The 22,272-nt window shown below is 40.4% G+C and overlaps 1 protein-coding gene across 1 annotated transcript in view; it reads right to left on the minus strand.

Moving 5' to 3' along the window:
- The window catches only part of LOC115472864 (cadherin-18-like), a 588,666-nt gene extending 580,046 nt beyond the window's left edge, over positions 1–8,620 (minus strand). Inside the window, exon 1 of the mRNA XM_030207339.1 lies at positions 8,506–8,620. The gene's annotated coding sequence lies outside the window, so the exon portion shown is untranslated. The remainder of the gene's footprint in view (positions 1–8,505) is intronic.
- Positions 8,621–22,272: the final 13,652 nt, after the last annotated feature.

Here is a 22,272-nt window from a genome sequence, read left to right on the forward strand (position 1 = left end):
GAGTAGTATTAACAGGAGCAAATTCCAAGAATTCAACTAGGCAATTAACCCCCTCCCCCTTTTACAAAGCCACTTTGAATGGACTGTGTCAGCATTACCAAACCCACAGCCTCTAGCAAGGGGGAGGGGGTTGATACCCAGCAGTGAAGGGTGTTAAGTACAAAATACACTTGGAATCACTGGTATAAGAATTTGGAATAATCTTCCTTTTCAGATCCAAAGTTTGCCATCCTATTATCTTTTTTTGTAAAGCTTTAGAAACATATTTGTTTTCCAGAACTTAATTGTGGCTGATTAATGTAACTTTTATTATTTTAAATTATGTACTTTCCAGCTTATAATTGAAAGAGAAAAACGCCTATATTTCGACCCAAATCGGGAGATGGGCGTTTTTCTAGCAAAGGCGCCCAAATCGGTATAATCGAAAGCCGATTTTGGGCATTTCCAACTTCAATCCGTCGCGGAAATGGGTAAAGTTGACGGGGGCATGTCGGAGGCGTGGTGGAGGCAGGACTGGGGCGTGGTTATTTGCCGAGGAGAGATGGGCGTCTTTAGCTGATAATCGAAAAAAAAAGGCGTTTCTACCGCGATTTTGGGTCACTTTTTTTGGACCCTTTTTTTTCACGAACAAGTCCCAAAAAAGTGCCCCAACTGCCCAGATGACCACTGAAGGGAATCAAAGATGACCTCCCCTGACTCCCCCAGTGGTCACTAACCTCCTCCCACCAAAAAAAACCCACTTTAAAAACTTTTTTTCCAGCCTCTATGCCAGCCTCAAATGCCGTACCCACCTCCATGACAGCAGAATATTTTCGATCCTCTCACAGCCTTTCCCTGGATCAGATGTGGCTCTCAGGTACACTACAGGGTCACATCAGCATTGCATTGTGGTGGGTGTAGGGTATTGGGTTCTGTGATTTCATTAGCTTGTGTTACAGTCTCACGATGTTGGTAGTTGGTAGGCTCTTCTCCCATGGTGCTTTTCCCCCTGTCTACTGGGTCAGAGTGTGTCCAGTTTTGTTTCCGGTAGTCCATGAGGTAGTGGACATTTTTGTAAGCCAGTTTTAGATCCCTTCCATGTGTTAGCCACGTTAGAGAACTTAGTTCTTACCTTGAATGTGGCTGAAAGAGGACATTGTACAGCATTCTGCCAGCTCTGACCTACGGCTAATCTCAGTACCAGGGAGACTCGTTGCCAGTGGTAGGGCACAACCTCTGATCTGCAGTTAACTGTGAGTAAGCGTGCTTATTCCAATAAAGGACGTTTTCGGAGAGATTAGTCTTCAGGTGTAAACTGGTGTGCCAATGTTATACAGCAGTAGCAAGTCCTAGAGGCCTGCGTTTATGCAGGTCCCTGGAGCACTTTTAGTGGGTACCGCAGTGCACTTCAGCCAGGTGGACCCAGGCCCATCCCCCCTACCTGTAACACTTGTGCTGGTAAATGGGAGGCCTCCAAAACCCACTGTACCCACATGTAGGTGCCCCCTTCACCCCTAAGAGCTATGGTAGTGTTGTACATTTGTGGGTAGTAGGCTTTGGGGGAAGGGGGTTGGGAGCTCAGCACCCGTGGTAAGGGAGCTATGCATGTGGGAGCTTTTTCTGAAGTCCACCGCACTGACCTAGGGTGCCCAGTTGGTGTCCTGGCATATCAGGGGGGCCAGTGTACTACCAATCCTGGCCCCTCCCATGACCAAATGGCTCGGATTAGGACATTTTCTGAGCTGGGCATTTTTAGTTTCCTTTATCGCAAAAAAAATACAAACGCCCAGCTCAAAAACATCCATTTTTTTGAAAATACGGTTCTGACCACCCCTTCACGGACCCGTTCTCGGAGATAAACGCCCATGGAGATAGGCGTTTCCGTTCGATTATGCCCCTCCACGGCTCCTTTCCTTGAATGAAGAGGAAATCTTGGTGTTCTCCGCTTAGCATTGTGTTTGAAATAAGCAGAATATAAACCTGTATGTAGTACAGTATAGAATAGTAATTTAGACAAAACTCATGATAAACTCTAAAAACAAAAGTACATAATTTAAAAATAATCCTAGACTCTACAGGTAACCAATGTAATCTAGACAGCAGTGATGAAGCTCTACCATATTTTCTTGCACCACAAACCAAGCGAGCCACTGAATTCTGTAGTGTTTGCAAACTTTTTCCTTGATAAAATCATTCTAGCTCATACAGGAGGAGATAGAATTTGTCTACTGAAAATGAAAGAACATGATAGGCATTTCATCTTAATTCTGTTATCCCATTTGACCTCAACAGTGCTGTAGAGTGGCATTGCTTATTAAGATCATCAGCTACAGCCTATTCGTAACCAGGTCCCATTTTATGCAAGGGGCCTATAGATAAACAAAAACTGTTAACAGTATTAGCACACACTAAAACAATAGGGCATAATAATAACTCCAGCTGTTAATCACTGTTTCTCCTGGTCTGCGCTTTTATTGGAAATATTACTAACATTGTTTTAGTCCTTAATAAAAGAATGTTTTTATAATATTAACATTATATATACGATGTTCTACGGATGTCTATGATTTGAAAAGTCCAAGTCAAGGTTTTCTATTACATTTTTTTGCAAACTATATGGATTGTAATCTTCATCTTTGGAGAGGACCCGATAATGTAATGAAATGAGTGATTTTTCTTTTACCCATCGTCAGGGTTTTTAAAGGATTTTGGGGGGGATTTTCCAAAATCTTAAGCAGAAAGTTTATGTGATACAAGAAAATAATAACAAAGTTTAAGGAAACATTTAAGTAAATTAAAAAATAGTACATTCCTAAGCAGTAAGTGCTCCCTTCTTAATTTTTTCCAGGTAACCTATACTAACGCAAACAATGCATAACCTGAAAAAAAAAATGCTCTACATCCTGGGTGCAAGAGAAATGGATTTAACACACTGGACAGCCCTATGTTAGCATAAGCTAAACTTATTTCCTAGCACTCCTTAGAAGACATACCCCATTGACTACATGCTAAGCTTCAATATTAATTTTTTTTTCACTTTTTGCAATCAAGACTTTAGTGAGGGGAGAAGGTGAAAGCAGCTCAGAAGATGCATTTGAATATTTGCATATATGTTTTGTGTTTCTTTCAGGCTACAACATGTGAAAAATGCAGCTGCCAAGCTTATCTTAGCAGGTAAATTGGTTGATCATGCCATGCGTTTTTTGGTTAGATTACACTGGCTGCCGATCCAGGATAGAATTAATTTTAACTTATGTGACAGAATAGTGTGTTTTAAGCCTGTAAAACTGCCTTAATTAAATACTGAAGTGTATTTCTCTGGGTAGTCCAGGAATAGCAAGCAGTAAGCCCGTGTTGGGCTTACCGCCGCTCTGTAAAAGGGCCCCAAAGTAAATTAAGTACATCTGTTATATTGCATCTACTGATAGAAATTCTATTTTACAGTATGATAGTATGCATCTGACACATTTGAAAAACAGCTTGCCTTTTTCATAGTTTTTGTGATATAGGAGAATAAGTGATTCTGATTATCAATTTAAGGAGCACACATGTGAGTTGAAAGAAAAATCATAGAGAGGAGATATCCAGCTAAAATAGTGAAATGGGCATTTAAGAGGGTTGTATACAATAACAGCGATTCTCCAGTTGAAGCTTTACCATGTGTGATGAAATATCCAATCATCAATGTATCAACCATTATTAAAAAAAAGAAAAAAAAACAAAACATTGGAATATTTTACAGACTCGTGTAGTATTTGCTCAACAGAAATAGATATCTTACATGAGAAATACAAATTTGTATGATAAGTTGAGCAAGGCAGATGTGTGGACTACATATTCTCAAACTGAAGGTTGACATTGAAAATGTGGACATTATTCTATCTGTGATATAACTTTAGAAGGATCTGAATTTATAATATTCAACTACCTGTGATTCATGTAATGTGATTTACGTTATTAGATGTCCATGTGCTTTAATTTATTTCAGACAGACCTCTCAGAAGTTTGAAATGAGAATAATAGAACATGGACACAGTTAACATGCAAGCTCCTTTGGTTAAACATTATAACAGTTTGGGAAATGAGTTTACTCAATTGCACTGTATTGTGATCAACCAGATCTAGTTGGGTATAAGAAGGGGGAGGGGTAATTAAAAAATACCTGCATATAAAAGAACAATGGTAGATTTTTAAATTGAATTCTGTTGAACCAAGGGAATTAAGTGCTGCCATGGAGTGGTATGCATTTTTCTAATCTCCAAGTACATGGACTGCTTAAGGGAGTACTGGTTTTCTGATTGGCTGAAAGAACATTTGACATCTTGGATATAAACCGTGACCATCTGGGGTCCTGCCTAACTTTAGGCATGGTGTATAGAATACACATAGCTGTGTTTTCCATCGGCACTGATTTTTTCAGTGCCAAATGTAGAATCTGGCACATAGTGCCAGGGCAGAATGAAGTTAGGCACGGTTGATCAAATACATGCAGCACTGTACACAACTAAAGTTTTGGAACAGCCATTTATGCCAATGAAAAATCTGGTATAAATGCCCATGCCTAACTTTAGGCGTGGAACAGGCTACTTTATAACACTGCATGCAATTTTTAGGAATGCCCATGACCCACCCATGACCATGCCCCCTTTTGAGATCCACCCAGTAAAATTTAAACGGACTACTTTGTAGAATATGTTTAGTGAGTAGTGAGTGAGTAGTGCATGCAAATTCTAATTAGTGCCAATAATTGCTTGTTAAAATCAATTTAACAGCACTGATTGGCTTGTTAATCAATTGAGTTGCGTGCACAACTCAGAATATGCCCATATTTGCGTGCACAACTCTAGTCGCACTGTATAGAATTTAGGGGTATCTGGATAGCGGCTGCCACTATCATGATAAATGCTTTTGAATAATGGGTACTTAAACTTTCCAAAGCAAGAAAGCAAGGGGGGGCACTTATACAAACAGACAGATCCATGCATAACATACATTCAGACACACAAACAGCAATTCAGAGTCTGTCTGTGTCTTTGTGTATAAGTGGATAAAAAAAATCATTAATAACATATTAGCTAAAACAGACCTTTAATTATGAAGAAAAGCAAACCACTAAGATTTCAATAGATAAGTACTGCACAGGGGTGTCATGCTGACCTACTGTCAGAGTCTATTATTTAGGAAGAAGTACTGTTGATAAGATGCTATTACGTTATTAGGAGTTTTGATCTCTATTTTTAGTCTTACATTATTGTTTAATATTCGCATTGTAGGATATGTAATATATACTTCTATTAAAGACAATGTAATTTTCAATGTCTGCAGTGAAGCAGGTATTTCTAAATATGTGGTGGAATGCAGTGAACCTTTACAGTGTGGCTGATATTTTCATCGTTTCATCCCGAGTAGGCTCTGACAAGTGAAACATATGATGTTGGGCTTCCTAACCTTGACTATTTGATATGTTTTGAATCCTTTTTCTATGCGCATTAACAATTGCTTATTGGATACATTTCAATGAACTAATGATTGACTTTTGTTAAATGTTGATATTCTTATTTATCCTTCAGTTTCCTCGTGCCCATTTATGTATTTATTCACTGATGTGGATTTACCTCACACCTTTTTCAATAGCAGCTCGAGGTGAGTTACATTCAGGTACATTAGGTGTTTCCCTGTCCCATGATGGCTTAATACTCCTATGAACCTTCATGTACAACTAACTGGCGATTATTGTCCCTATATTTTAGCACCTTCCTCTGCCCCACCTAAGTGTTATCGCATAAAATGGGACCTATGCTAAAACAACACAAGTTGTGGTAACATAACTTGACAATTGTAGCTTAAGTTAATAACTTCTCCACAGAGTAAGAGAGCTACTTGCACCTTCAAAAACTGATTTGGGTGAGAGGGATCTATGGTAGCAGACGTTGATATATGAAAAGAAAAGGTCCTTTTACATATTCAGACCAGCAAGATAGATCAGCTGGGAAACAGGGCTTGGGCAGTGTTGAGAAGGATAAACTGGTTACTTATGTGGTACAATATGCAAAGGTTTTTCCAGAAATGTAGGTGAGAAAATGGTATTAATTTGAGCATGCTAAATTGTGTCCATTATAGCAATATCAATTTACTACTACTACTATTTAGCATTTCTATAGCGCTGCAAGGCTTACGCAGCGCTGTGCAAACATAAAAGAAAGACAGTCCCTGCTCAAAGAGCTTACAATCTAATAGACAAAAAATAAAGCAAGCAAATCAATTAATGTGTGGATGTGTTTGAAGTCTGCTTTGAACGTGGCAGATTTTGACTCATCTGTTGGGACTCACTCCTTTAGGATTGGGGCAGCTTTATTTGCTGCAGCCCAAGGGATGTCTTTGGTGGCAATTCAAAAGATTAGTAGATCGTGTTCAACTTGCTATAAGTCATATGTGCACCAGTGAAGGTGGGTTGTGTTTATTTCCCTAATTGGATGTTTCTCTTTACTTTTCATTTCAGCTCTTCAAAGGAAAGAGGTTGTGACCCTGGTATATGGACATTCTTACATATTTTGGGGCAAAAGCATGCTGAAAAGCCACCAATAGGAATGCTGCAGTAAAAAGGGCCCTGGAGCAGTAAAGACAGCCCCCGCTGCCAGCGCAGGGCCTTTTTTCCCGCAGCTTGGTAAAACGGCTACTTAGTGTATAGATATTTACTGTCTGAGCCATAGTGATACCTATTTAGTAGGTGGTAAGGGCTCACGCACTAACCCCATGGTAATCGGGCAGCATGCGGCAATGTGGCCATGTTAACAATTACTGCAGGGAATGCCCCCTGTGGTAGAAAATAGAAAATAATTTTCTACCGTGAAAACTGTGCACGCGAACTTCAGAACTACTGCTGGGCTCTTGTGCTACCCTGACGGTAGGGCTGATTTGACGTACGCTACTCACATGGTAGCCATACCGCACCTTTGGGAGCCAATGTAATCATGAGATGTTTACAAGCAAAACAACGATTGCATTTTGTTTAACAAAATAAACATTTCTAATGTTTCCTTGTTTACACCCCACATTGTTGACTAGACCATCTGTAGATAATTTTATATGGAGGTGTGTAATTAAAGCACCTTTCAAAGTGCCTACATGAAGATGTGAAGCTTATTTAAAAAAGCCAAGTAGGGGTCTATTTATATGTGGCAAGAGTGGAGGCTGACACCAGCCCTCGAAGTGATGTAATTCTCAGCACCAATATTTGTCGTGTGTTAAATTACTGTATTTTATAATCTATATGTGTGCTTGTGTGATCTGCCCAAACTGCATTCCTGTGCATGCCCACCAGTCAAATACACGCTATCAGTTCAAAGTACATATTTCTGAACCAGTCAGTATCTTATGAGAAGTCAATTGCATGCATACATTGCCACATCTATATATACCCCCAAATTATATAAATGGCACTGAAAATTGCATGCACAAATTTGAGCACATGTCCAATTTTGCATGCACACTTTAATAGACTAACAAGGCAATCATGACCTTATACAATAAAGTTAATGCTCCTAAATCTACGCTCCTAAATTTAGGAGCATAAATTTTAGGAACATAAATTTAGGAGCATAACCTTTATAGAATAAGGCCCTTAATGCCTATAATTAGGAACTAACAATAAATTAATGGTGCTAACTGGCAATAGTTTGAATTTATGTGTGCATCTTACTACGGTCTGTGCCCTGAAAATGACAGTTACAAATCAAGGTAAGATATACACAAAAAGTAGCACATATGAGTTTGTCTTCTTGGGCAGACTAGATGGACCGTGCAGGTCTTTTTCTGCCGTCTACTATGTTACTAGGTTACTAGGTAGGTGCTATTTTATAAAGATGCATTCATAAATCTTTTAGCATGCAACTGAAAAAGGGGCATGTCCATGGAAGGGACATGGGAAGGTCAGAGTTCACTTAAGATACGCACAGTATTACTGAGGTCATCTGAAATAATAAGGCACTGTATCTATCTGGTCACAAAGGAAGAATGGTTATGGCTATGAATTCCTGGTTTCAACTTTAAAGATAAGTGTTTCCTTTTTTTTTTAAAGATTTTTTTTATACAGTGATTGTGAACTGTGGACACTTATGCTTTGCTATTAAATAATAAGGAAGTGTGATGACAAATAACAGTGACCTTAAAATAAGAAACAATATTCACATATAAGTCAAGTGGGTTTTCTGAGCAGATTCACAAAAGTTTTTTAAGATTATCATTTACTATAGTCCAAAGAAGTACTTGAATAATGATCTTAAAATGAATCTCTGCCAGCAGTTCCAGGTGGCTAACCTAACAGCAACAACAACATATCCTGCTCCCTCTCATGTACAACAGAAAGTCACAGTGTCACAGCAACACAGTGGATTTGGACAAAAATATATATATTGCAAATAAACCTCTGGACAATTAACTAATTGGACATATATTTCCTCGAAAATTAAACCAATGACAAGTAAGTTAGTAAAACTGAACATTAAAAAATGAATAAAAAATGGTCACCTGTTTTAGGATCAACAGAGAAATATGGCTGTCCCTGAAGAATGCTGTATACCACCCTGGCACTATTTCCATAGGTGGGGTCATCTGCATCTGTAGCTGTCACCTGTATAACGGAGGTGCCTGTATATCCAGGAAGACAAAATTTGATTGATAAAAGTTAGAACACAGGTTCTTCATAAAAATCTAAATAAATCAGATTTGCACATTCCCTTTTCTGTAGTTATAAAATTGCATAAGGCTTATACAGGAGTTCTGCACTCTACATCGCTGCTGTATAGACTGACAGGCGATTTTGGTTGTAAAGATCTTCTCCATTTACTTTCGGAGACATTGGAGACATATATATATTTCTAAACAAATTACATCCAGACCCTGATCCCTGAGGCAGGCGTTGTTTGACGCCGAAACACGGCCCGTGTCGGGTCACTTGTCAATAAAATACTCCTGTTGTCTCAGTCTTGAAGGTCCAGTGTTGCTTTTTTTGTATATGGTTAAAAGGAAAATTATATTCGAAAACTCAACTGATGGGTTCTCTCAACATAAAAAAATTATTTTCTCTGGGCTTCTTTTACAAAGTTATGCTACCGATTCTCGCTTCCTCTCATTTGCCGCACTGAGAATAGGTAGTGCGGCTTTGTAAAAGAAGCTCTCGGTCTTTTCTCTAAACCTCTGTTAGTGTAAAGACATCCAGAGGATCATTTTATAAGTGATTAAACTTGTGGAACATGTTTTACCTGCTCAAATAAGCAGTTATAAAATTGTTTTTGGGTGCTAAATACATCATAAGAGCAACCCTACATTTGCACTGTATCTGAGGCAATAGAGGATTAAGGACTAGATTCTATATGGTGCCTGAAAAGTCGGCAGCAAAAGTATTTCTGCCTAGGTATATACTGTAAACTGTGCCTAGATTTAGGTGTGGTTTATAGAAATTGCCTAGCCAGTTTATAAAATAAGCCTAGCAGTCATACATGTGCCTAGGCACATCTATTTATGCCAAGTAAAACATGGTGTAAATACCGGCATCTAAGTTAGGCATGGAGCAGGTATATTCTACAACCATGGGCATAGATTTTCAGAATGTCCATGGTTTGCTCATTCCATGCACATGGCCACATTCCCTTTTTGGCAGAGAACATTAAAAAACATGCACCACTTTACAGAATATGCCTAGCAAGTTGTGTGCATAAATTCTAATCAATGCCAATTAGTATCAATAATTGCTTTTTAAGTGGAAATTACCGACACTGATTGGCTTGTTAAGTAATTAAATTGCTCACACAAATCCAGAATATGACTGCATTTGCACGCACAAGACCCAAGATCACAAGGAGCCACAGTGGAATTTCATCAGGGCTTTGCTGGTTTTCAGCCCACTGCTTTAACCATTAGACTACTTCTCTATTCCTTTATAAATGAGGTAGAACATATACCCCTATAGCACATATTTTTGAAGCATATGGACCTCCCAAAATGCCTTTAAGAGGTATCTATACAAGTCGTTAGTGAGGCCCCACTTGGAGTATTGTGTTCAGTTTTGGAGGCCATATTTTACTAAGGATGTAAAAAGACTTGACATAGTTTATTTTATTTATTTATTTATTTATTTATTTATTTATTGCATTTGTATCCCACATTTTCCCATCTCTTTGCAGGCTCAATGTGGCTTACAATATTCATGAATAGTGGTCATATATTAGAAAATATACAATTAGTGTTACAGAGGAATCTTGGGAACGTGAAAAAGATAAAACACGATAATAGTGAACAAGCAGATATTTTGAGATAGTTCTGGATATATGTGGAGGAGTTATGTATGTTCACATTGGTAGATCTTTGTGGTATGCCTTGTTGAAGATGGGTCTTCAATAGTTTGCGGAAGTTCATTAATTCATAAGTCATTTTTTAGTTACGTGGCAATGCGTTCCATATCTGTGTACTCAAGTAGGTGAAGTTTGACACGTGCGTTAGTTTGTATTTCAGACCTTTGCAGTTAGGGAAGTGCAGATTAAGGAATGTGTGTGATGATCTTTTTGCATTCCTGGGTGGTAAGTCTATCAGGTCTGACATGTATGCTGGTGCATCTCCGTGAACGATTTTGTGAACTAGGGAGCATATTTTGAACGTGATGCGTTCTTTGAGTGGGAGCCAGTGTAGTTTTTCTCGTAAGGGTTTAGCACTTTCGTATTTTGTTTTACCGAATATAAGTCTAGCTGCAGTGTTCTGGGCTGTCTGAAGTTTTTTGATTATTTGCTCTTTACAGCTGGCATAGAGTGCATTGCAGTATGGGGTTTACTTGTATACCCTGGACGAAAGAAGAGACAGAGGTGATATGATACAGGTATTACTATGTTACTAGGTGTTCAAATATTTGGAGGCTATAAATCTGCAAAAAAAACATTTTCCAGAAACAGGAAGGCAGTAGAACTAGTGGACATGAATTGAGGTTGAAAGGGGACCAACTGAGGAATAATGTCAGGAAGTATTTTTTTTCCACCAGAAGGGTCATAGATAGCTGAAATGTTCTCTTGCAGGAGGTGGTGGAGATACAAATGGTAACAGAATTCAAAAATGTGTGGGATAAACACAAAGGAGTCCTGTGTAAAAGGAATGGATCCAAAGAAGCTTAGCGGAGACAAGGAAGCAAAGCCAGTTCTGGGCACACTTCTATGGTCTATGATCTGATTGTGGCTAGACAGATTCAGCTTCAGAAGTGGAGAACAAGGCCTGTGCTGGGCAGTCATATACAGTATGTGCCCTGATCATGGCTCATTAGACTTGGATGGGCTGGAGTGGAGCTTTTCAGGGGCTTTGACAACAACTTCAGAAATTTTAGAACAAGGAAAGTACCGGGCAGACTTCTACGGTCTACGCCCTGAATGGCAAGGACTAATCAAGATCAGGTATGCATATGCAGTATCACATACCATATGTAATGAGTTTATCTTGTTGGGCAGACTGGATGGACTGTACAGGTCTTTACCTGCCATCATCTACTTTGTTAATATGAAATGAACGTACATGTGCTTGAAATGTCCAAATCCTGATTTTGCAAAATAGGATTTGGATATCCAACACTGTCGTATATCCAAACAGAAAGGGGGAGTGTTGTAGGTGTGTTTTGGATGGGACTAAGGAGGGCCCAAAATCAGGACATCCAATAGCAAATATTGAATGGAAGGAAACATCCCCAAGTCTAAAAAGAAGGACCCCTTAGTTAGCCTTGTTTCAATAACTTCTAGATATAAAAAGGTGAAGCTGTCCATAGGAGTGATTAAGGAATGATATCTTAATCTTCCAGTGGTTGCTGACCCTCTTCCTTTCCCCTGAAAGTGAAACTGGATAGGAATACCAGGCTCTGAGACAGCTTTAGGTGTTATAGGCATTCTGAACAAAGCTGCCTGCAGATCTGAGGAACAGCCTAGTGGTTAGTGCAGTGCCCTTTAAACCAAGGCACCCAGGTTCAAATCCCACTTTAACTCTTTTGTTTTTATTCTTATGAGCCCTCCAGGAACAGAAAAATACCTACTGTATCTAAATATATAAGCAACCTGCAAGCCTGAAGTCTACTTTAGTGGTGTATATGCAGGTATAGTAGGTATTTTTCTATTCTTGGAGGGTTCACAATTAAAAACTATAAACATTTAAAGTGGGATTTGGGCCTGGGTCCCTCGGTTTACAGTCCATTGCACTAACCACTAGGCTGCTCCTCTGATCTGCATGATGTTGAATATAATGAGGAAAAAAGAAAGTTCCTATGGTCAGTGGAATGCAAGCATTAAGGCAAAAAGAGATATGAGTCACAAACCTGTGAAAATAATAAGGGAGTCATAGAATCAACCTTGAGCTGGGTAGCCTTGTGTGAAACAGAGACAGAGAGTCTGTGCAAGGGTAGAAGGAATGCTGCAGACATTTTTTAGATAAGAAAGAACAGGCTTCAAAGAAAAGGGTTGCTGACGTGCAGGAATTGGGTGCAGCACGAATGTAAGTGTATTTAAACTGAGGAGAAGATATGTATCTTAAGCAAAGCAAACATATATCTCTGTATTACTGCTGAACAAACATATATCTCTGTATTACTGCTAAAAATATATTTTGTAAGTATATTTTGCTTCCAGTGTGATGTTCTCATGCTGCCTCTGTCCAAGGGAGGACAGTTGAAAAAATATATTTTTTTTATTATTCTTCTTTATAATAGGTGTCAGTTTCTTTGTTTACACACATATAAGGTGTAAATAAACAATGAACATCTGTGTGGCCATTTTCTAAGAATGCTGCCATAAAAATCCATGTCCCTTGTTTCCACTCCTCCCCGCACCCATTCATAATTTGGATGATCCAGTTTGTAAAATGGTTGTACAGTCAGGAACAGAAAACAGGACGTTCCTGACAGTCCAAGGAAAACACCAAAGGAGTACAGGATGACATATGACTTTCAGGCTGGGAATTGTGCCTAAAACAACTTTATTATAGCACCAACAGTAGAGACCCGACACGGGTCCTTGTTTTTGCAGGTGAACCGCCTGCTTTAGGGGTCACGTACAAACACTGTATATAAAACAATCATAAAGAATATTAAGTTATATAAAAAATAGTATGAAGTACAACCTAAAAAAACTTAACAATTTAAACAATTTAAAGTTCAAATACATAAAAAATATATAGATATAATAGTATATAATAAGGTATAGCTTGTTAAAAGTGGACTACCTACATAGAAATACACATTGTGCATTACAGGTAATAATAACTACCTTATTAACAGTGCAGTGTAAAGTGGGTTCTTTAAAGCAAATGGCAACAAGATGCATAATAATAAGGTGAGATACATAATGAAAAAAGTGAGATAATGAAAAAAAGCAGAGAGGACATTGTATCAAAGTGGTTATTAAGTAGCATATTGTAAAGGGGGGGGGGGGTCCGCATCCTCCTCTTGGGTGGAGCCAGCAAGCCTGCGGGGCTCCCAGGGTTCCAGGACAGAATGCTGCTGATACTGGGACTCAGGGCCAAAGTATTTTATTATCAAGGCAATTTCATACCAAAAAGCATAATATATTCTTCAAAACAAAAGGTAAAGCTCTTTTAATATAGTCTTCAAAAGAAAAAGGTACAGTCCTCATAAGATAATCTTCAAAAGAAAAAAAAAGGTACAGTCCAGGTCCAAAAATCCCTCAGCAAATGCTCAGCTCCTCAGGTCTTCTATTAGGGCATTAGCTTTCCCTTCCCCCTCCTTCAGAAGGGTTTAGTAAGAGTTCAGCACACTTCCAATATAGCACAACAGTTCAGAACAAATCCTCATGGCCAGTCTTTGCACATCAAACCAATACCACAAACCACCTGCCTTTTCACAGCACAGAGGGAACCCTGTAAGGAACAGAGTTGGCAGTTTCTCCCACCTCTCAGCACCACACCCGGTGTGGCCTCCTCCACTGCTTTCAAGTGCTGGGCAGGGCAACCTTTGAATTCTCCCACTCCATGGTAGCTGGCTTCTCTCCCTTAGGCAGCTCTAGTGGCAGGCTACTTCCTTCCTCCACACACTCCATGGAATCTCTCTCTCCATTCATCGCCCCTCTCTCCTGGTGACTGATACCCTCATGATCAAAAGCAAATGCCAGCGCTAGAGGCTGTTAGCGCCATACTAGCGCCGGTGTTTGCTAGCCTCGCATGATCAGAGCCCTCGAGTGCTTGAAACAACGCACTCAAGGGCTCGTGGCACAAGTAATGTGCAAATGCATGCTAAACAGGGCATTAGGTATTCCTCCCCAATGACAAGCAGCCAGCATGCCAAAATTTGGGTCGCTGGCTGCGGCAAACCCTACGCCAGCTCCGAGCTGGCGTTAGGGTTTGCCGATCATTGAGGAGGAATGGTGAGCCCGGTCCAGCATGCAGTTGCATGCTGGCAGGCCCCCGTTCCCCCCCAAAGCAAAAGCCAATATGGTCTGTAGCCCCGCCCAGCACATCCTAGGATGCACTGGGTGGAGCTGGGCGGCGTCACCCATGGAAAAGGAGGGAGACAGGCTACCTCCATCCTCCAACCAAGGTAGGTGGGCCGGGAGAGGGGTCTCTTTTACTACTACTGCTGGACCACCAGGGAATTCGGTAGCCAACGCTGGAGGGGGGGAGTCGGGGTGGGCTGGAGGTCCGCCAGACCTCCGCCCCCCCCCCCCCATTGCTCGCTGGGTGGGAGGGTGGGAGAGGGTTTGGCCCTCCTTCCCTCCCTGTGTCCCGCCCTCGTCTGACTTAACTTCTGCGAGGGCGGGACACAGGGAGGGAAGGAGGGCCAAAGAGAGGCATTCTGCTGCCTGCCGAGATAATTTCAGAGAGGTGAGACTGCGATTTCAATGCAGGGGGCTTGGCCCGGTAGTGGACGGAAGGGAGGAGCGGCGGTGACCTCGGGGGTGGAGGAGGAGCAGCAGAGGCGACCTCGGGGGGGGGGGGGTGGAGGGGGAGCAGTGGCTGCGGCGATCTTGAGGGGAGCGGTGGCGACCTCAGGGGGTGGAGGGGGAGTGGCGGCGGCAAACTCGGGGTGGTGGGGCAGCGAGGGTGGCAGGGGTGGGGCCCCAGGGGCGGCCTTGCCCCGGGCCCGACCCAGTCTCTCTGTGGCCCTGAGTGGGCAAGGGAGTTAACAGGCTCACCCTGCCTCGAGCCATTGCTCCCCCTGCTGGGGCTGGGAATCCATTCCATCTTTTTAGGACTACTCTCTTCGCTCATTCTTGCAAGGACTTCTGGGACCCGTAGTTCTGGGCTCAACGGCTTCACTAGGGAATCTCTGGGGCTTGCCTTGTCACAATATTACATATATAATAATTTAGAAGTAATTAATGATGAAACATATAAAATAGACCATATTAGGGCCCTGTTTACTAAGGTGTATTAGTGTTTTTTACGCGCCTACACTTAGCCCACGCACTAACCATGTAGGCGCCTATAGGGATATTGTAGGCACATACATGGTAAATGCGCGTACATGGTTAACGTGCGTTAAAAATGTTAACGTGCCTACAACGCTGCTTAGTAAACAGGGCCCTTAGTGTCTTATGGAGGAGATGTGATACTACAAATGGGATTTTGAATAAAAACATATATGTAACATGAATGTGAAGACAAAACCAACCTCTGTAGATACTACTAGGTGTTGTACTTGGTGCAAGGAGGGAAGGAGGGCCCAAAGGGAGGCGTTCTGCTGCCTGCAGCACTGCTTTCATGGAGGTCAGACTGCGATTTCAATGCAGTCATGCGGGAGGAGGGTCAGTGAAGTAATAGAGTGACCCAGAAAGGGTGGGATCTTTTCCTCTTTCCCAAAAGAGTTCAGGCTGTGTTCCTTGAAGAGACTGTGTGTCTGAACTGAGTGCTAAGGCACAAAGCACTGTGGATTTTGAACTGTTGGGAAAACAAACCTTCTTTTGTGTGGGGGAGGGGAAAGTAAGCTACAGTGTTTTTTTTTTCCTTTTTTGTGGGCTGAAGCCCACAGAACTGTGTGTTTTGAACTGTTTGCAGAAATCCCCGTGGGGGTGGACAAGATACAGGGATTCTTTTTGGGGTGTGAAATTGGACTACAGAGGAACCTATTTGTGGGGACTGTTAATTTGGCTCCAGCTGATTTGTGCAGCAGCTGGAAGGGGATGTGGTTGTGTTTCTGCTGTACCTGGGCCCTGAGAGAAAAAACAGGAGCAACTGTTTTGAAGGGCTGCAGGGTTCCTGTTGGAAGTTACTGGACTGTGAATCCCTGACAATAAAGGAGCTTGGTGACTTTTACCTTTTTGAAGTTTATTTTCTTTGAGCCCTGCCCTGTGGACTGCAGTGGGCCAGGAGGATGAGTGGCCAGGGTGGAGGCAAGATCCCGAAGACCCTCGGGCGGAGGGAAGGATCTTCACAATATCCATCTCACGTATTTTTAAACAGGATATCTTGATGTATTTCCTGTTCGAAAATACCTGTGAGATGGATGCCCATTTTGGACATTCTAAACTGGACGTTCCTATTCTGACTTGCATGTCCTTTCCAAAATGCTCCACCATGTGAAATATATTTATAATTATGTGAAATTATATTTCACTTGTCTCCACCTGTCCTGTCTGTGCCTAATATCAGACATAATAACACAGATTTAAGTGTTATTGAGGCAGCCTGGGCAGAGAAATCATATTACTTTGTTAATTCTGTTTAAGTTTGGTTCAGTCCTGTAAAGTGGTAGAATGCCATCTGGTTTTAATTACTCAAATGTCTAGCTTTTGCTAGACTAGAGGTTAGAAAGGTCAGTGAGAAATGAAACTTTCTTTGTCCCTTTTTGAGTGATGGATTGTTCAAAGGTATTATTTACCACATCTGGATGCCATTCTGAGCAAGGCATACTGGACAATCTCGAGGGGATCAGCAAGCAAGCTGTTTTAAAAGGAGATAGAGTAGATTTAAATAGGTGATAATTTAGATTTTGTCTTATAAGGAATTCTGATTTCTGCTTATTTTAAAATATGTTTTATTCTGTTTAATTAATAAGTTTTATTTCTCCCTGTAAAATATCTTTTCAATTCAGTGTCTGACTTTCAAGTGAGATTTGTCTGCAGTTTAACAGGTCATCATCTGGTTTGAATTATCCACAGTCCTAGCTAGTTCTGTGTATGAAGCTAGGTGAAAGAGGTCAGGAAAAGTCAAGTCTTCTCCTTGATGGATTATAGCTAAGTGTAGGACTGGCCTCCTGAAAGTAATAACAAACCATGTCTGTGTGCCATTAAGCAAGACTGGCCCCTTAGCCCCTTAATGAACCCAGCTCAAGTTATGAAGTTAACCGGGAATCTGATTATGTGAATAATAATAAAATGCAGGAGATAGGTGCCACATTGTCTAGTTTGAGAGGCCCCAGGTCATAGGTCAGTTTAGGAAATATCTCAAACCTATGTAACTGATATTTTTGAGTAAATGTGTAGAGATAATTAGTTCAAGACAGGGTAATCAATCTATTCTTTACCATCTGGTGAGAAAGGGGGGCTAGAAGGGTTTAGGACCCTATATAAAGGAGAGCAGAAGCAGCTTACATTAGAGAAGGAGCTGAGACGAGAAGGAACCAAGACAGAAGACACAAGACATAGAGAGCTGAAGAGAAGGAGAGGTCTAGCGCTGATGTCCTACTTTGTTTGCTGGCAAATAAAGAAGACTTCTCTCTCATTCTGGTGTGTGGTGTTTGACTCCTGAAGTACCACAGATTCTGCTAACAATAGTGGTAATTCCTGCATCATTATGTTATAAAATTGCCCTCAAAACGTGCTCTGTTCTTTCAAGTTGCCAAAGAATTCTAGATCTGTTTTCAACTTGTGAAATAATAGAATTATTGGTCTCTATCGGTCATGGTGGTTGATTAACTTTCTTGACAAAGTTAGAGTGCATTCAATCAAAAAGGATGTTATCAACATATTCCTTTTTTGATTTCCTTTTATGTATGTTTCAAAGTTCAAAAATATGTTCAGAAATAAGAAATGTATCTAAGGATACCATTAATTTATAGTCAGTGTTAATTATCGGATTAGAAACAATGCTCTTGGTAAGGCGCATGCCAATTAAATGGGAATACTCTATCGGGTCGATAAGGGCTTGTTCAAAGGTTAACCATCTGGGCTGAGAAGTAACATTTACAGGAGTGATCCATTCCACGCCCTGACGCATAATGAAGGCTTTGTGATAAAGCAGATCAGGAAATTTCACTCCTCCATGTCTCATAGTGAAGGGTCTCTTGTTAGCACCATGGTATCTTTAGCATTGAAGGTAATTTTCTCACATTGGAAGTCCTTACACACAAGCCACCTACCAGGAATGGTGGAACTTATTGCTCCAAATCTATAAATATGAATCACACCTTGCAAAGACATCGTCTCGCTTTGCTGCATATAGGGAGAAATGGCTACCAGTTGTATCCTATTTTGTTACTGTACAGCGATAACACTAAATTAGATGTATTTTATGGCCTATGCATGCTTTATACTTTAATTTGTACCCTCCAGCCCCCCTCCCTCTTTTTTTCTCTCTTTTCTACCTCTCTCTTTTCTTAACTTAATTTTAAACCTAGATATGGATAGCTACTTCTTACATGTGAGCTCCGGTATTGTCATACTTTGTAAAATGTTACTTGTTGTTATGTTGTGAGCTCTTGCTTATATTTGTATCGAAAATTAATAAAAGAAATTAAACTAAAAAAAAAGAAAAAGAAATAACAAATGTAACTTACGATATAAAGATATAATTAAGGAAGCAATATTGGAATAGGAATGTTAAGATATCATTCTAAGGGCCTGCTTCACTAAGGAGCCCTTTTACTAAGCTACAATAGGCACTAATGCGCTCCTAACTCAGGGCCCCTTTTACCAGCTGCAGCAAAATGGGGCCTGTGCTGGCATCGGCATGTGTTTTTCACATGCGCCGAGGCCCCCTTTCACTGCAGCTGGTAAAAGGGAAGTCTCACTTTCCTACAGGAAATGACCATGCGGCAAGTAAAATAAAGCACTTGCTGCGCGGCTATTTCGAGGGAACCCTTACCACTACCCATTGAGGTGGTAGTAAGGGCTTCCGCGCTAACCCCGCGGTACCTGTGCAGCGCTCAGCACTGCCCGATTACTGTTGGGTACACTCCAGCACTACAAAAATAAATACATTTTTGTAGTGCTGAAAATGAAGGCGCACTAGGGGGTGGGTGGTACTTCCTGTATTGCGAGCGGTAAGCCTGCATTGAGCTTACCACCGCTTAGTAAAAGGAGCCCACAGCTTAGAAGGTTTTGTCACGGGACACGCTCAGGTGGCCTGCACTAAGTTTGACATTTACATGTAATATGCAACCCACACACAACAGAACTATTTTATTTTTTCAGTGGAGAGGGTGTGCCAGGGTAAAGAGTGGGAGTTTCTGTCTACATTACCACATGCTAACTGATTAGAACAGGATTAGCATGTGAGCACTTACAGCCTACAAAATGGGTGGCGATAAGAGCTCACATGCTAATTTTTGTTAATGATTGCAAGCTAATGGCAACATTAGTGCATGGCCATTAATAGAGAAAATAGAAAATCAGCTATTTTCTAACTGCAGAAAAAACGGCCTTAGTACGAGTGAAAAACTCGTAAGGGCGCTGTAAGGCCAACTTTTCCTGCAGCTTGGTAAAAGGATCCCTATATTCAAACAACAGGTTTCATTTTAACCATTCGGAAGAGGGCATTTTAAATTAGGAGGATTCAGGTGCCCAACGCATTAACTGGGGTGCATAACATTTTTTAAAACATTGGTCTGTAGGTTTTTTTTTTAATTTTCAAATGGAGAAGAAGTTTTGAGGAAGCTGGAAGTATGAAGGCAACTCTGAAATGGTTAATGAATCACTTTAATAAAAAGTTAAGAACTGCTGAAACTGCAAATCTATATGTACTTCTGAAATAATTTGTTGCAATATTCATGTTGCATTGAAATTGTAATAAGGGAAAATCAGGTGAAGATGTATGAATGCCTGGAATAACAGCCTAAATAGTTGAAATGCCCTGGGCTTTATAAAAGAATCAATGTATTTTCAATCCATCAGGGGTAAGTCTAATAACACTATGTTCGAGAAAACAGTAATTTTACCTGCAAAGTAATAAAATTTATTTACTAGTTACTGTATAATTTGATAATGATTTCACACCCTTGCCTTAATAACACTCATTGGTCTTTGCCTGTCATAGGAAACAGCAGAGTAATTTAACATGATCGCATGCTATTATAAACACAGAAAAAACAAACATGTGAAAGCCTCATTTAGCATAGGGGCTCAATGTGAAAAATTAAATGAATTTTAACAAAAGGGTCTGCCAAATGTGGAGCCTTTGGTAAAATACATATAAGGGAGCTTGCAAATAAACGTGTATTTGCTGACAGCTGCAGCGGGATCAGCAATTTTACCAAAATATAATTAGTTTAAAAGGGTAGCGTTATCCATATAAAAGCACTAGCATTTATACATGTATATCTGTACAAATATGTGAGCCCTCCTGGAACATAGAAATACCTACCGTACCTGAATTTATAAGAGACCTGCAAGCACAATGGCTATCGTAGTGGTGTACCTTTAGGTTCAGGATGTTTTTATCTGCTCCTGGAGGGTTCACAATAACATATAATGGCATTAGGGGGGATTTGTACCTGAGTCCTGTTGTTTAAAGTCAACTGCACTGACCACTATGCTGCCCCTCTGCTCTGCAGGTACATCTGTGTGACTATTCTTATACAAATAATGCCATAGATGTTTTTGTGCCTGCTTTTTCTGTGTTCATATTTTGGATGTTTCATTTTGGAAAATGGCTGTTCATCCAGGACATTTTCAGTCTGAGAACATCCTTCCCGCATATTTTCGAACAGGAAATCATGACATTTTTCCTGTTCAAAAATAGCTATGAGATGGGCTGTTTAAAATTTTTGGATGTCATGAGCAGGATGTCCCTCCACGTGTATTTCTATTGTAAAATGGAAGGTACCTGTCTATATTTTTGTCCCACTTAAAACACATCCTTTGACATCTTTGTGTCTCTACTATTTACACATGTACAAAGTTGCTTTCTGAAATCAACATGTACACATGTAGTGAATCTACATGTCTAAATGCCACTTTTTTACATGTATAGATACTTCTAAAATGGCCTACAAAGTATGCCAGTGTTAAAAAACTAAGGGGTCCTTTTACTAAGCTGCAGGAAAAAGAGCATGGACATGCGGTGAGAAGCCCTTACCACTACCAATTACCGCCAGGTTACCGCTGTGCAAGCCATTTTCAGGGATTTTCTTTTTCCCCTGGAAATGGTGCACGCTTGGGGTGGGACTACCGCCGGCAGTCGCGTTGGGCCAGTGGTAGTCCCAGAAGAGCGAATGGTAAGCCTGCGTTGGGCTTACTGCTGCTCTATAAAAGGGCCCCTCAATGATCAATCTAGTCTAGCTAATATAAAAATTCTCACTCATGCTTCCTAAGCAAACAATTATGGTTGCTCTGTTGATCAACTTCAACAAACAAACTGAGATGTTATTGATTGTTGAACTAACTTGACATATTTCATAATAAAATAAATAAATCCACCTTATAAAAATAGCCTGAGATTGATAACAACAAATAAAACATGCAAATGCTTGACCAAACAAACATAACAAAACAGCTTTTAGAAGTTTCCTTAACCTAGAGGCTCGTTTCTGAATGTAAACTCATTGTACATCAGCAAGGCCTGGAACACACACCTGTTATAAAGAGCGCAAAAATTGTAAATGGACATTTAGGCACAGCAAAGAAAACAATAAGATGCTTCTATGATGCCCTGTAACTTAAAATAATCAAACTGGACTCTGAAAGAGATAGGCAATCAGTGTAGGCCACACAATGTAGGAGTTATACAATCCCATTGCCTTTTTCCTGCAGCCATCCTACCACAATATCTGTACCTTTTATCTGCAATGTTTTTACCAACTTACATGGTAATCCTTGCAATATAATATGCTAACACATTAGACACCTGTATCCAACACAAAATGCAGCCCCAAAATTTGACTTAAGAAACAGGCCTGAACCATAGAAGATGCATCTCATAAGACAGGAATCCAATAATACAATCAGATATTTTGCAAGTCTGTTTCATCAACTCTTGCCCTTAACGATCGACAATCAGCTTCTTCCTCAGTTATGACCTCACTTACTACATTATAAAAATAAATCACATTTAACAAGATTACATTGTAACCAATTAGCAGTCAACCTATCACTAGCAGATTACAAAATA

This window comes from Microcaecilia unicolor, chromosome 1, assembly GCF_901765095.1.
Source record: "Microcaecilia unicolor chromosome 1, aMicUni1.1, whole genome shotgun sequence".
Taxonomy (NCBI): domain Eukaryota; kingdom Metazoa; phylum Chordata; class Amphibia; order Gymnophiona; family Siphonopidae; genus Microcaecilia; species Microcaecilia unicolor.